Source organism: Passer montanus, unplaced genomic scaffold (genome assembly GCF_014805655.1).
Source record: "Passer montanus isolate IOZ18808 unplaced genomic scaffold, ASM1480565v1 scaffold54, whole genome shotgun sequence".
NCBI lineage: Eukaryota > Metazoa > Chordata > Aves > Passeriformes > Passeridae > Passer > Passer montanus.
In genome coordinates this window covers 6089467-6095466 of record NW_024370374.1, presented here as the reverse complement: position 1 = coordinate 6095466, position 6000 = coordinate 6089467, and positions in this window count along the sequence as shown.

Here is a 6000-nt window from a genome sequence, read left to right as displayed (position 1 = left end):
TGGCAGCGCGCCCGGCGCGGTCGCCACGTCCGCACGGGGCCCGCGCTCAGCCCGGTGACAGCGCGGGGCTGCGCCGCCGCCGCGGCTCCTTCATCCCCAGCGCCCTGTTGGGGGTGGTTGCTGCCGTCATCCTAAATCGGTGGGGAAAGGGCAAAAGTGTGATTTGAACGCAAGCAAACAAAGCCCTGCGCGCTGTCCTGGGTGTCGGTAGCCCAGAAGTGCGAGGGGAAAGGGTTGCCAGCGCTCTCACAAAGGGTGTTTATCGTGATGGAGTCGCTGTCGCTATAAGGGAGCCAAACTTGTGATCCTGAAAGTGTGGGAGACGGGAAGCCCAAACCATACAGCAAAAGTTTTTGTTTGTTTTGCCTAGTGTGAAATTTATTTTGTTGACAGTTGTAAAAGTCTCTAAGCAGAGGTAATTGATTCCTTTTCCCAGGATGATCCTTTTCTGTGAAAAAGGTGTATGTTATGATTGGCTTTTCGCAAGTATTAAAATGAATATTGTATGTGTTATGTTAGAAAGTTATGCTGTATTAATTTTCTTAAGTAGTGTATTAAATATAGTTTTCGGTTATAACATAATGTTAAAATAGAAACTATGCCATGTAAGATATTTGTTTAAGAAAGGACTCGCACCAGATGGAAGCCACAGGACACCTAAATCTTTCAGAGAAAGGGAATTTATTGCTCCCTTATCAGAAGAAAACTAAGTTCTTCCCACCTCGCTCAGACTGGAAGATGGCATGAGGATTCAGAGGAAGAAGCTGACAGTGACCAGACAGAATCCTATGTGTGAATGGAATTTATGCATCATGTGTGAGATGTGTGAATATGCAACAGGCTGTTGTTTTTAAGGGTTAATCCTCTGTTAACGGGGGTCCTTTTTCGGGCTTGTGTTGCCCAGAAAAAGGTACTCGGACGTCCATATCTCTTTGTTTTTATTGTCTCATATTGTCCTAATCTCAATTGTTCAAATTTTATTACTCTAATTATATTACTATTTTTACAACCATTTTATTACTATTAAACTTCTAAAATTTTAAAAACAAGTGTTTGGAGTTTTTCCCATTTTCTCTATGTTACACACGTCATTCACAACTCCAGAAATCGAGCGTAGAGAGGATTGTCACTGTGTGCAGCCCCTTGCAGGGTAATGACACTGTTGCTAAGGGGTCCTGTGGTGAGCTCTGCTCCACCGCCGAGGCTGGCCCACCCATTGTCACTTTTCCAAATTGCAACAACTGGTTTGTCAGCCCAGCCCACAGGGTGTAAAAACCACGTCTGATGTGGCCTTTGGGTGTACCGCTAACAGGGATGTGCAGGGTGCTGCACCAACCCACAGCTTCCCCTTGTGCCGCTGTTACACTGGTAGAACTCCTTTTGGCCTAAACCTCGTAGACAGCTGAGCTGTGCCTGGTACAGGATTTGGTGGTAATGGCCACAGAAATGTGGTGTTGGAGATTTCCACGTGTGCCTTTTGTGACTTGTGCAAAGAGTGAACGAGACCCAGGCAGGGCTGGTGCTGGTTTGCCTCAGAACCGTTGGCAACAGCAGCAGATTTCAAACATTTAAGCAGTCAGATATGTTGGTTTGTTCATTAATTAGACAGAGAGGAACACTAATGCACCCCCTGGAGCTCAGTCACTCGGTGGGCTGGGGCAGTCTGTCCTCTGGGGCTGTTTGTGCATCCACAGCTGAGCAACTGCTCCAGTGCTGTTTGGAGAGAGCTGTGATGTGCATGTGGCAGCTTGAAAATGGCTCAGCTGATCAGACCAGCTGTCTTTGAGTTTCCAAAGCTAGTGAGACGTAATCCTTCTGCTGCGTTTGGGTTTGTTTATTTGTTTGTTATTAAGCAACTACCTTCAAAACCAAGTTTTTCTTAACGTATTCAGGAATCTCATGCTTGTTCAATAATTCAGATGTTCTTATTTGCGTCTTGGTCTTCTAATATTCCTGTCTCTGCCTGCTACCTCTATAATATTGTTATTAATGTTATTCCAGAGGTGGGTTTGTGCTGAGGTGCTGAATTTTTGCTTACATATCCACAAGTACCAGAGTGTGTTGCTAGTTAAGAGACAGGTCATTTGCATGAGTAACAGGTGGGTTTTACTGCCCATTCACCCCATCAGTGTTGTACTCAAGCATCAGCTTGATGCTTGATCTTAGCAGCAGAGGGATATGAAGTTATTTGAGGGAAGTGGGAAATGAATTTCTATGTTTTGTTGTCAGAACAATTTGGAGGCACTTCTGTGAGGAGAGCTACAGTAAGAGCAATGCAGAATGGGCTAAGTGCACACACTGGAAAGCCTCCAGACACTGGGAAGTTTTGCCTCAGGGATATGGGTTCTGCCCGTCGGAACATTTTAATTTTGCCCCATGTTTGGGTTCCAGTGAGAACGAGCCCTGAAATGCAGTGGTCTTATGAAAGATGGAAATCGTGAGTGTCCTGATCCCTCCAGACTTGGTTCGGGACCATTGGTAATAACAACAAAGATTTGATTGATCCAATATGACTTTTTGTGGAAAAGGAATGATATTGCCATTACTTGTCCTTAGAGGACTGAAGTCTGAGATGGTAATGCTGAGAATAGGCTGCACATTCAGTCAGAACAGTTGTTGATCTGGTCAGTCTTAGCATTGCCAGATCCTTGTATCACGCAGATTAACATTTACAGGTTTTGCTGTTGGGCTGTCGTGACCTTGAACTCTCAATCCTCTGTGAAGACATGCCTTCAGCTCCTTTTATCCAATTCGCAAAACTGTAGTTTTCTCTTAGGTCCTTTATCCACAATGCCCCTTTCTTAAAATATTTGTATTTTCTGGTTTAGAGATGTTACTTCAAACATCTTTGAGAGAAACTTACTGTTCTTGAATGATTAATTAATTTTAGAGTTTGTGGGGCCATTTTCACCATCCCCACTTCTTCCAATAATGCATCTGAGTTTGATACACGTAAGGTTTCTTTGAAACATTGCAAAATACCAGATCTGCAACATCAATCATGTTTTTTAGCAATACATTTATGCAGGAGCAGGCATGCTGGGTAGTTCATAAGCTTTTAATGAAACACTGGCAAGGTATTAGGGTTTTATGGGCTGGAAAACAGTGCAAATCAAAGAGCTTTGCTTACTGTTTATAACATTTTTCCTCTGAATCTAACAATATTTATCTCACTTTTTCCATCTTGCATTTTGCTCTTCACATATTTACTTTCCCTTTCATTGATATATTTAAAACCAACAAACTATTTTGTATGAAATATATTTAGAGTTACAATATTCCTGTCACCGTGGGTGTTCAGTCACTGGCATAAAACCTGAGATGACTTATTTCACATCTGTCTTTGTCTTCAGTCTGCCTTTTTCCTAATGACATTACACATATCTTGCATCTTTAGCCAGTGTTTGTGGACATCTTTAATTGTGACTTCCCTGAGACCATGCAAATGGTCCCTAAGGGCTGCTGTGCTTTCTGACTGCCTGCTGGCTCATACCTGCTCTTGTCACACTTCTGAAGCTCTTCTCAGAGCATACCTCTATCACTATGTTTTTCTAGTTCTATCTGCTTAAATAGTCAAAATATTGGATGGCATTATAATAGCCTGGTACTACTAGGAGGTAAAAATATATAAAATATATAAAATATATAAAATATATAAAAATATATGTCTGACAGAAGCAGATGATTTCTGAGTAAACAAAATAACTTTTTTTTAAGAGAAGCTATGGAAATGGAAATATTGGAAATATGGAAGCTACAAATGGAAAATACTACTCTTTTCTCCCCAGTTCTACTGTAGTTTGTAAATCTGGATTAATCACAGTATTTCTCTGTACATGGAAAATATGGTTGGTTTGAATGGGTATAAGACTCATGTATGCCACCTCAAATTAAATTGTAGAAACGTATTTTGTGCTTTTCAGAATTATATTTTACGTTCCTGTTAGCCTAATGTGGTTTACTCAAGTCACAGTGTCAGCACTATTTTTAAAGCTTTGTCTTTTCCTGAGGACATAGAACACCTACTTCAAACTTGTTGGAAAGTTTTCATCAATACCAGTACACTGCAGCTCAAGCTGTTTGTTTACAGTGCAGCTGTGTTTTATTGGAAATGTAACAGTATCAGTATTTCAGAATGAGCTTTTAATGTCTGATTTACTTTGTTTGAGTTAGCATTAGATACTCTGTATTTTTACTTTCCTCCAAATTCTGCTGGGCGTTAATTGCTCCTTTCAGCTTGGGTGAACAGGTGTGGATGGACTGTAACTTTTGTCTCAGCTCCTGTGGGAAACCACGGGGAGCACAATCAGATCCCAAACTGCAAACAGCAGCAGAAACTTTGCAGGAGAGAAAACATGGGAACTTCCAGAGAACCACTTTGATTAGACTTAATTTTGGCTTGTCCTGACCAGCTGCTTCATCACAATACCATATCTCTTGTCTTTTTCTTAGCATGGGTGCAGTCTGCATCACTCCTCTTCCTTCTCTTCTGTTCATCTTTTTGTGCCTAGTTGCCAGAAGAAAGTTTCATGACATAATCTACCCAAAATAATCGTGGCCTGTGCTATCAAGGGAGCTGGCAATCTTATTTTCTCTGTCTGATACACCCCTTCTCCTTCTCTTTGCCTTTCTCATCTGCTTATACCTCAAACTCTTTGGGAGGGGTTTCTACTGTTCCTGCTGGTTGGTTTCTGCTCACTACTACTGGTGACTTTCTGCTGATTTTCTGCAGAGCCTGTGCAGTGTCTATCTTCACTTGGACATGGTCTGACTTGGTCCTTAAGGTGTCAATAAGCATAGTTAACAACAATTTTGGAGTACTCCAGAAGTTTTTCTCATATCAGGAATCTTTGTGATTAGTGTTTTTTTTGAATATGTACATTTTCAAGTGTATAAAAAGATCCTTTGCTTCTGACAGCATGAATCCGTGCACTGTATGTGCAATTTGCCCTGGTAATTACTTATGTATGGTGATAACCATAGCAACATCCCAGGTAGATAATGTCATGCAAATTACTGCAGCTCCAGGGATGGGAGATGTTAATACAAGTATGTACTTGCACCTCTGGTCTTCAACATTTTGCAGTGACTTTCCCTTTCCCTCCCACTAAACATATTGGTTTAAAATTTTATTTCCTCCCTATGATCAGGAAGCCAAAGAAAACCTCTTACTATGTTTCTCATTGGTATTCTCATCACAGAGGCAGGGGGGAGGATGGTCCTTCAACATTTCTGTCATGAATAATTTTGCACAGTGGAAATTCCACGGTGTAGGTAGGGCATAAAAGTCTGGAGACTTGGATATGCTGCTGGGCTGTGCTGTGCTTAAACCCAAGTTCCTGCATCTGCAAACACAGAGTGTGAGCACGTGGGGGTGGAATTGCAGGCACAGATGTTTGGACTGAGGTGTAAACTTCCTCAAATCAGTTACAGAAGGTATGGGAGAGCAGCTTTGTTGCTCAAAGCAGACACTGCTGTAGCTGAATACTTATCAGGGCCCATGTATTGTTAGTGAAATGGGGAAATAGCAGAGAAGGAGCTGGAAAAAATTATCCCTTGTTTGGTCATAAGCAAGAGCAACAAAATTAAATCTGTAGGAGAGCTGAACTGCACACACACCAGTCCTTGTGTAACTTTAGAACCCTGGATGTGTGAAAGTAAGGTATGCCTCCGAATAGTAACTGGAGGATTTTGTTAAAGATAGAGAAAAAGCAGACAAGGAAATTGGTTAAGTAAACATTTTGTTTTTCTTTGGTGAAGAATGAAATTGTTGCTGAATTCATTCTTTTTTGGAGTTAAATAGTGAAAATGTGGTTTTTGTGCTGTAATCTGTGCTGAAGTTGCTGATTACTGAAAGCTGCACTGCCCCAGCCTTTAAATGAGAAAATACCCCAATAGGACAGCGTGGAGATTTGTGGAGAGTGACAGACAGACTGGTGCAGACAACCACAGGCACAGCTAGATCTCAGTTTGTGAGGGACATGATCCCAAAGCAGGCTG